Genomic DNA, 9791 nt, shown 5'->3' with positions numbered 1-9791 from the left:
CCCCACGCCCCGAGCGCAGGCGCGGGCTGCCGCGGTGCTTCCCTGAGCTCCGGCGCCGCGACACCGTCCCGCAGGGCCATCCCCCGCCCGGGCCGCCGCGCCAGGCCCCCGGGACCGCGCGTTACGCACGCGCACGCGCGGGGGACGGGCGTGGGAAGCCCGGGCGCTGCTAGTATTGGGGGCGTGCACGCGCGCGCGTGCGCACACCCCCACCCCGCCCCGCGCGCTCCCGCCCTCACTCGCAGGCGCGCGTCACGAGGGGCGGGAGGAGGAGAGGAGGGCGGGGAGAAGGGGGTGGGGCCGCAGCACCGGAGGGGCCGGAGCGGGCGGCTGCGGAGCCGGAGCTGGGCGAGGGCGGCTGCGGTCCCGGCGGCGGCGGCGGCGGCGGGAGAAGATGGTGGCGCTGGCGGTGGGAGCGGCCGCGGCGGAGCGATCCTCCCGGGCCGGGCGCCGCGGCTGTCATTAGCGCCGCCCGCTCCCGCGGGCCCCGCGGACCCAGCTGTCAGGCAGAGGTACCCGGCGGGCGGGGCGGGCCGGGCGCGGGGTCGGGGTGCGGGGGCGCCCGGGCGCGGATGCCAACCCCGCGCGGGGCGCGCGCGTCCCGGGCCAGGGGCGTCCGGGGCGCCGCGTGGAACAATAGTGTGGGCGCCCGCGGGGGCGCGGCGGGCGGCGTCCGGGACCGGGCGCGGTGCGGGGGGCGCCCTGCCCTTCGTCGGCGGGGCGGGGAAGGACGGATGCCCGGTGCCGGTGCGCGCGCGGAGATGCCGGGCGCGGGGGAGAGGGGGGGCGCGATGACAGGCATGGCAGGAGTGTGTGTGTGAGTGCGTGTGTGACCGCGCGTGTAAGCGGCGCGGCCGAGGGCTGGGGGTGGCGTCGGGGGCGGCCGAGGGGGGGTGACACATCCCCCGGAACCCCCGCGCCACGATCCGTCCCGCCCGGGCCGATGGGCTCTCCGGGAGGAGCACGGTGGCGGAGGGGAGGCCGAGGTGGGCAGGGTGCCCCGCCGTGGTGCGCGTGAGTGTGTGCGCGCGTGTGCGTGCGTGTGTGTGTGTGTGTGTGTGTGTGTGTGTGTGTGCAAAGTGGGGACCGACAGAGGCAACGGCGTGGCGGAGCCGCGTGTGTAAAAATCACCAACAAAATTAGCCAACAGCCACCCGGTCCGAGGGTGCGCACGGGGCGGGGGGGGTGGCATCCCCGCTCCCCAAACTGCGCCCCCCATCCCCAGCCCCAGCCCCGGCCGCGGCGGGACCCTGCAACTCTCCGAGGACCGGCTCTGTTCCGGCTCCTGCGTGCGGGTGGGCCGGGGACAAGGGGGTGTGTGTATGGGGAGGGGGGATCCTCGCTGCCCTGTTCTCGGGGTTCGGGACTGGGGTGGCGGGGCGGGGTACAGGGAGGGGGGCAGGGACAAGGGAACGTGTCGCCTCCAGACACATGGCAGGGAGAGAGGAGAAGAGTTACACCTTCCCGCAGCTTCCCACCCTGACACTTGCGTGAGGAGCCCCCGGACCCCCGTCCGTCCGTCGGTCCGTCTGACGCTGCAGTTTCTATTGTGTATCTGCGGAGAAGGATCCTTCGCGCTCCCCGTCCTCTCCCCTTCCCCACAACTTTGCACCCTTGATCCCCTCTAGACACACCGAAACCCTCCGGCTGAAGGGTGAGCAGTCGTTGTGCTGGCTCTTTGAGAATGAACTCTGGAGGGTGTGTATGTTGATAGGGTGATGATGGATGAGGAGGAGGGAAGGGGCCCACAAAAGAAAAAACAACCCAAAAACAAACAACAAAAAAGATCGCATGGGGAAAGGTTTGTCACGGATCCCCAGTGCTTTCCGGAGGGAACGGGAGACTTGGTTTCTACAGCTAGTGGCAGCCGCGCTCCCAGTTTCACAATGGCTGTAGGGGGTACCCCCCGCCCCCCCCATCATCATCGGAGAACTGAAGCCTCCCATGACAGTGGAGAAGAGCCCTGGGGCCAGGGCAGTCCCTGGGTGCCCACCTCCTGTAGCCCACCGGTAGGAAATGTCACACATGTCCGCTCCCCAGGCCGGGTCTGGGAATCAGGACACAGGAAAGCATCCACAGGCTCGAGCTGCTTAATTGTCTCTGCGTGCTAAAGATAGGCGTGCATCGGGGTGGGTAGAGAGAGCTAGGAAGTGAGATGGTGTATTCTACGGGTGTTCGCTGCAGTTTGACTCCCTTTGGTGTCGGCATTTCTCCTGCAGTATTGGTTAGGAATGAGCATGCCTTTACCCTTCATATCATCCTGCTTCTCTGGGTAAAAGGTTGTGCGACTAGATAAACCTGCTGAGGACACATTTTCATCATAACACCTTATATTCTGCTGCATTGCTGTCAGAACCCGAACTGGCTGCTCCAGTCCTCTTAGAAAAGCCTACAGCAGTCATGTTGTACAAGTTAAATGGGCAACGTATTGGCATCAACGGTTTGTTCCCTTTTTCTTTAAAATTTCTTTTTTTTTTTTTTTGCAAAGATGATATGATGTCATTGTTATACTGAAAAATAACACGACTGGAAAGATTCACACATGCTCTTTTTTTCTTCCCATTTATCTTCCCTTAATTAATGACGAAATATAGACCAGGGTCTCTAGGAGCCGCCAACATATAGTAAATTGCCTCGTGTCCTTCAAGTCAAGCCTGCTAAAATCTTCATGTGAGGTTGCTGGATCTCATCCAAGACTTAAGAATAGATTTAGGGAAATGAATTTCAAATCTTAGTTCTTTTCTTCCTTATTGGTTCTGCCAAAATTCTTTCTGAGAAAAGTAATTAGGGAATTTAAAAGCCATTCTAAAAGGATTTTTTTTAATATATAAAAGGAAGTCATCTTCTTTGTGTTTGCAAGTTTAAAGTGGAGATACAAATTTCTTACCAGAAAGTTTAATAAGAGTATTAAGAATTAACCAAGGTAAATACACCAGTATTTACCAAGGTAAATACATACTGAAAGCAGTATGATACAGCAGCACAGCTAATGACTGGGACTAGTAATTTCCTTTGTAAAGTAAATGGAATAATTTTTAATATGCCTTTCTAACCATGGCTCTGGTAAGGTGAATGATACAACTGGAATCTGCACTTCAGTCTGGTAATTGGTTGTATCTTTTACTTCTCCCTCCAGGAGCTGTTCATTTTGCTTCACTTAAAGTAACATTAATGCTTATTGTTTTCCATTACTGGGCCTCTTAAAACAAAAGGTTTTTTTTTGTTTATCTGTTTGTTTCAGAAGACTTGAAAGGACATTGGAAAAAATGATGTGAGGGGTCAAAAAGAATAAACTATGGCACCATAGGGAAGCAGGGCTTTTAATCCTACAAGGAATGCATAAAGGAGAAAATAGCAAGCAGGGCGAGAAGACTGCTTTTTCCATAAGTTGGGTGGTTCAGGAGCAGAGAGTGATCTATCAAAAGCATAGCTCATTGGAGGAGAAGCAATGAGCAATGTGTTCGGAATAGGAAGGCTAGAGCCTACTTTATAATAAGCTGAGGATAGAAACCCATGGAGAAGGCTGGAGATTGAAAACGTAAGGGGGAGGCTGAATTCCTGAAGCCTTCTGGAAGATGGGAAGATACAAAACTACTGGGTGGAGGCAGAACTCTCTTGGGACCCAAGCATAGGACTTTAGAGGTAGAAAGAAAGGAATTTGTCACTGTCTTTTTAAGTAAAGTTAGGGAAGGTGTGGGCAAGTTGAGACTAATGGTAGAATGACCAAAGCTTGTGTGAATTGTGGAACGAAGCAGGGAGTCCACTGGCCAAGTAAAAGATTATCACCTAACATGAGGTCCTCTTGTGTTGGAAAGACACCAGTTTGTAGCAGACCAATGAGACCTAGCTACTCGGGGTATGGCAGCTATAGAGATAGGTTTGTAATACAGAGCTTTGAATGCTACCAGGTTTAGTGTTTCATTCGCCTCTTAAACTTAAAAAAACAAACAGCAATATTTATCTTTAAAAGAGCCAGAAGAAAAGACTCCACCTGAAGGTTCTCTTATGAGTAATCTCTCCCAGGGATTTCTGAGTTAATAAGTCTTAGAGACAAAAATAATGTGAAATAACATAAAGGTTTTCAAGACATGAGTTTATCTATAATAGAGAAATATGTCTTACAGTAAAGTCAAGTCAGGCACCAGTGGCTCACACCTATAATCTTAGCTACTTAGGAGGCTAAGATCTGAGGATTGCTGTAAAAAGCCATCCCAGGCAGGAAACCCTGTGAGACTTTTATCTCCAATTAACTGCAAAAAAGCCAGAAGTATAGCTGTGGCACAAATGGTAGAGTGCCAGCCTTGAGCAAAGAAGCTCAGGGACAGCACCCCGACCCTGAGTTCAAGCCACACACACACACACACACACATGAATCAAGTCAAATTTTCAAAAGTAAAGTCAAATATAGCACTTCAGCAAATACCACACCTATCATAAGTACTTTATATTTGCAACATGAATATATGAATACATTATTTTAGCAAGCTCAAGGTATAGTACCTGAGCTTTAAAATTTCAGGATTTCTTATTTATAGAACGGACATTTGCATTCTGTGTGCCTGTACAGTGTTATAATATCAAAGCTATTTTATATATTGCTGTTTGAACAATAGCCACAGCAACAGTTCAAAGCACTTTTTCTTTCTCCACAATAATTATGTGTCCATTAGATTCCTGAGTTATGAGATTGTGTCATGATTCTAAGTTTATGGAACTTCAACTGTGATGAGATGATTTTGAGGAAAATATATCAATAAGAAAAAGACATGACATATCTAGAGGTAAGTGCTGTGAAGAACAAAATGGCCAGGTGGGCATAGCCCTGGGCTATAATCCTAGCTACTCAGGAGGGTGAGATCTTAGGGTATTGGTTCAAAGCCAATCCTGGTAACAAATCCAAGAGACTGTTATCCCCAGTCAACTAAGCAGAACTGGAGGTGTGGCTCAAGTAGAAGAATGACAGCTATAAGGGAAAAAGCAGATCAGGAGCTTGGGTCTTCCTGAGTTTAAGCCCCCAATATCCGCATGCACCTGTGCATGCTCACACACACACACACACACACACACACACACACACACACACACACACACACACACACAGAATAAACTGGAAGGCAAAAGAGCAGAGCCATGTGAGGGAGTGTTATTATTTTGTATGGAGTTGTCAGGGAAGACCTTGAGCAGTGAGTGCTTAAGGCTGTAAAGGAGTGCACTGTGCAGATATCGAGGGAAGGGTTTTGTAGACCGAGGTGGGAACATGCTTGATATAGTGAAGGTACATCAGGGAAGCATTCTTGGGCTGCTTGGCTCACTTGGATATGTACATGTTATTTACTTTTACATTACCATGACCCAAATACTTATGAAAAACAACTGCAAGGTGAGAACTATTTATTTTAGTCAGAGGTTTCAGTCTATGGTTGTTTGACTCCCTGCCTCCACCCCCCCAAGCTTGATCAACACACCACAGTGGAAGGATCAGGTAGAGGAGGAGGTAGTTGACCTCATGGCAGACAGGAAACAGAAGGAATACAGGAAGGGGCCAGGGCATACAGCCTCCATAGACACAGCCCAATGAATGGCTTCCTCCAGCTAAGCCCCCATCTCCCATTTTCACCATTTCCCAGTGGTACCCTTGTGTAACGAACATATCGACGAGCTAATGTATTCATTAGGCCAGAGCCCTCTTGATCCAATTGTCTCCGAAAATGTCTTCAGCAACACCCTCAGAGACACGCTTTATGGATATCTCGAATGCTTCCCAATCCAGTCAAGCTGACGAGATAAACGATCACAATGTGACATCACCCTGGTAGTTGGAGCAGTCACTTAGGCAGTCTGGTACAATGCTTTGCCTTTCAGTATTGAGTCTGAATCACCACACACTGATTCACTGCATGTCATTTGGGCCAACCTGTGAAGCAATGTTGACTTTAGGAAAAGGTCGATGTTCTCACTAAGCCTATTACAGTGAGAAAACTTGAAGAGTGGCTCTGATGGAAGTCTTCTCCTTGGACGTGTCACATCATTCTGTGGTCTGGATTATCTTTAAATATAGGTTCCTTTTCTTTCTTCATGTTTCATATCCTGTTCTCCAGAATAAGATCCATGAGTCCATAACTCTGTTTTGTTCTTCTGGATATACCTTAGAACACACGGGCATTAGTAAGAGATCATTGAGTACTGAAAGGAATACATGATATATTTCCAAAGACCTTGAACCTTGAACCTCTGCAAGCAGCTAGCTGTGTCCCAAAGAGGAACAAAATCAGCATGTGACACCAAGGTGGTTTTTGCATGCAGACACTGTAGCAGGAACTTGGGTTCAGTTAGTTTACTGGGGAAGCAAGGCTAAGAAGTGCAAATAAAGAAAGTGAGACAGGGAGAGGAAGCAAGCCAGGAAGTGGTGGCTCACAACAAGCAGGTCTCCACTGTGACAAATTGCAGCTTGGCTCTGCTTCTGTTCTGTACACCTTAGAATTGTCCATCAAGCCACGGGTAAACTAAGGTATTTTCCCACCATTTATCCTGGGGAATGTTAAATCCTCAGCTTTTTTGAGCTGAAGTGTTAGCTTAAGCAAGCTCTAGAAGTACCAGAGAAAGCCCACAGCAGAAAGGGAGGGCTGGAAATGTGGGAAGCTCTCAGCATGTGTGGGGAAACTGTCCATCAAAGCTGTAGGTGAATGCAGAAGTGGGCTGGGCACCTGGGACCTCTGTGCTACATGGCAGAGAGGCATCAAAAGAAGTTTTTGACAGATATGAGTTGACTTGACAGCCATTATTGGTATGTTAATCTAGGAATTTTAATGTACTACGACAGCCTGCAGTCCCGTTTCACTCACAAGCTAGCTACTGACAATGCTCGCTTATCTGAGGTGCAGCTGAACCTGTGTGCTCGTGAATAAGGTATCCCTGAAAATATAAAAATGTCTATGTGAATAGGCACGTTCTAGGAATACAGGGAAAGTGTGAAATGCCTACTTACTTCTAATTGATCGATTCGCTGGATTATAATAAAAAGGCATTCATCCTGTGTGTTACTGAAATGTTCCCCATGCTTCTCTCACTCCAGAGTTCATCATCCTAGCCACTCTTGGTATAGCCATTTCCTTCTGGCCTTTGAGATAGAATGCTGCTTGCATTTGTGTAAGATGCAGCCTCTGGGAACTTTATTTCTAACCCTGTGTGCCTATTCACAAAGCAGAGAAAGAACATTTGTTTTTGTTTGTTTATCTTTTTTCCTATTGGGTGTGTATTCATGGTATATTCATGATATCCCTGTCTGTTTTAAATATAGATGTTCTCTGAGGACATCCATTATAACCATTTACAAAGCTGGTCCCTTAGCCTTCTCTACTCATTCATTTGATCATCGGAGGTATTTCAGTCACATGACCTCCATCGGTATCTCTGTTTTATGGTTGAGATTGTTCCAAACAGTTCTTAAGCACCCTCTGCAACACATACCCTTTTTATGTAATCTGCGGTCTTCCCAGCTAATCTGTTTCCGACATGGATTCTCTCTTTAAGATCAGTCACTATCACACCAGCATTCATGAATGGCTTGATTTTCAATTCCAGTTATCTTGCAGGTAATAGGCTTTTTGCTCTTTGCTTTGAGAAGAAAGTAATTAAGGGAATGCCTTATGAAATGGGAAACGGTAAGCATTCAAACATGAAGCAGCTTTCTGTTTCTGAAATGTACTGCTTTGGGCTGGGGGTGGGGTGGGGAGGAGAACAGCAATCTCATCTTTGTTTTGAATATGTGATTGAGGGAAGGTGTCCAGTTGGCAAAACTATCCCTGCCTCTCCTCCTCTTCCCCTGGTGAGTGAATTAGCATACAGTTTGGGTGAAAAATAGCAACAGGTATTTTTTCATGTAGGAATTGAGTGGCCATCCTTCCAAATACGGTAATGATGTATTTATGTTTCTGTCTTTTTATAACGTTTGTATCTCAAGATCAGTTCTGTGTTTACTACGGAGTGCATGTTATACATGAGAAGGTATGTTTAAATCTCTTTCTTCTTCAAGACAGGGTCTCACGAAGCTGCCCAGGCTGATCTTGAAGGAATAATCCTCCTGCCTCAGCTTCCCCAGTAGCTGGGATTAACTGGCACACCAGGCAAGCCTTATTGTAACATATTTAAATTCAACAGCACCGCTTGTCACTTAAAAGAAATTCTGCGTAACAGGAATAATTACCTCTTCACTATTGAATGAATTAGAATTTTTATCCCAGACTTTTACTAAAATGGATTATACTCTATTGCAATGGATCTTGCACATTTTTTGACCATGATGCTTAGAATATAATTTATATCACAGCCTGGCACTATAGAGGAGTAGATGTAAGTGAACACGCATGCGCCCACACACACACATCACTGAAATAAGTTTCATGCAACAGTATTTGCTCTTTATTATGTGTAGTATACTCTGATAGTTCCTGTCTTGTTCTAGACTTTTTTCCATGTGTGCCAACCCCCTAAACTGATTTATTTCAGCACTAATGGGTTCTGACATGCAGTGTGAAGCGTGAGGAACACTGCTCCTTTGTACAGCAGCTATCAGAAGGGGGGTTATTTCTTACAGTATGAAATAATTCCATGTCAGAGGAGGGGGTTTTCCTCCATTTGTTTAAAATCAGCAGCATATTTAGAGATGTGATGGCATGAATATATGGTGTCACACTATTCATAAAAGCAAACTTTATTTTTGAGTTCGCATTTTATTTCTAAAAAGAAGCACATCTAAGTGTGGGAAATGGCCAGTGATGTGATATGAATGGACTGGTTCCTTTGATTTATTGACTTATTTATTGGTTGATGGTGGGGCTTGAACTCCTGGCCTGGACTCTATCCCTGAGCTCCTTTGTTCAAGGCTAGTGTTCTACCACTCTGAGCCACAGCACCCCTTGTGGTTTTCTGGAGGTTAATTGGAGATATGAGTCTTACACACTTTCCTGCCTGAGCTGGCTTTGAACGGAGATCCACAGATCTCAGCCTCCTGAGTAGCTAGGATTACAGGCGTGAGCCACCGGTGCCTGGCTGGCACTGGTTCTTTAATCTGATAGTGTTCCTGGGCTGTATGAATCCTGTGAATGTGGCCCCGTCCTCCTTGATGGCTGCTTTCTCTCAGGCTCATCTTTTCTCTCCAGGTTGTTTCCTATCCTCCTCTCTTTTGGTCAGTCTTCCCTAGCTACATTGTGTGTGTGTGTGTGTGTGTGTGTGTGTGTGTGTGTGTGTGTGTCTGTGTGTGTGTGTGTGTGTGTGTGTGTCTGTGTGTGTGTGTCTGTGTGTGTGTGTGTGTGTTGGACTTGGGGCTTGAACTCAGAGTCTGGGAGCTGTCCCTGAGCTTTTGTGCTCAAGGCTAGTACTCTATCACTTGAGCCAGAGCTCCACTTCTGGCTTTTAGGTGGTTAATTGGAGATGACTCTAACAGACTTTCCTATTTGGGATGGTTTTGAACCATAATCTTCAGATCTCTGCCTCCTGAGTTTTAGATAGGATTATAAGTATGAGAGCCACTGATTTACCCCTGGCTACATCCTTGTTGCACCGGAGGTCTGGATGCTTGGTTAAGTTACTTAATGATAAATTCCAACCTAATGTATTTTTCCCAGATGTGGAAATTGCTTTTATACCCACTTTTCTTCCAAATAACTTGGAAATAGGAGAATAACTTTTCCCTGAGCTAACACTTGGGAGAGTTTTGTCCTGAAGAAACTACAAGTTTTTCCATAGCATTGGGCTGCATGAAAGCAATGGAATCTTGTGCTCAGATATATCTG

The 9791-nt window shown here is 47.8% G+C and overlaps 1 protein-coding gene across 4 annotated transcripts in view; it reads left to right on the top strand.

The window, feature by feature from the left end:
- The first annotated feature begins 375 nt into the window (after window positions 1-375).
- The window catches only part of Apba1 (amyloid beta precursor protein binding family A member 1), a 190529-nt gene continuing 181113 nt past the window's right edge, over window positions 376-9791 (top strand). For 3 of the 4 annotated variants that reach the window (XM_070035709.1, XM_070035708.1, XM_070035705.1), the window contains exon 1: window positions 377-512. The gene's annotated coding sequence lies outside the window, so the exon portion shown is untranslated. Of the gene's footprint in view, window positions 513-9791 lie in introns of all 4 variants that reach the window. The other variant, XM_070035707.1, reaches the window with a different exon arrangement.

The sequence above is a fragment of the Dipodomys merriami genome, unplaced genomic scaffold, assembly GCF_024711535.1.
Source record: "Dipodomys merriami isolate MVZ:Mamm:240054 unplaced genomic scaffold, mDipMer1.0.p SCAF_26, whole genome shotgun sequence".
Lineage (NCBI taxonomy): Eukaryota > Metazoa > Chordata > Mammalia > Rodentia > Heteromyidae > Dipodomys > Dipodomys merriami.
Note: the sequence above shows the minus strand (reverse complement) of the source record. Positions and strands in the feature narration are given on the sequence as shown.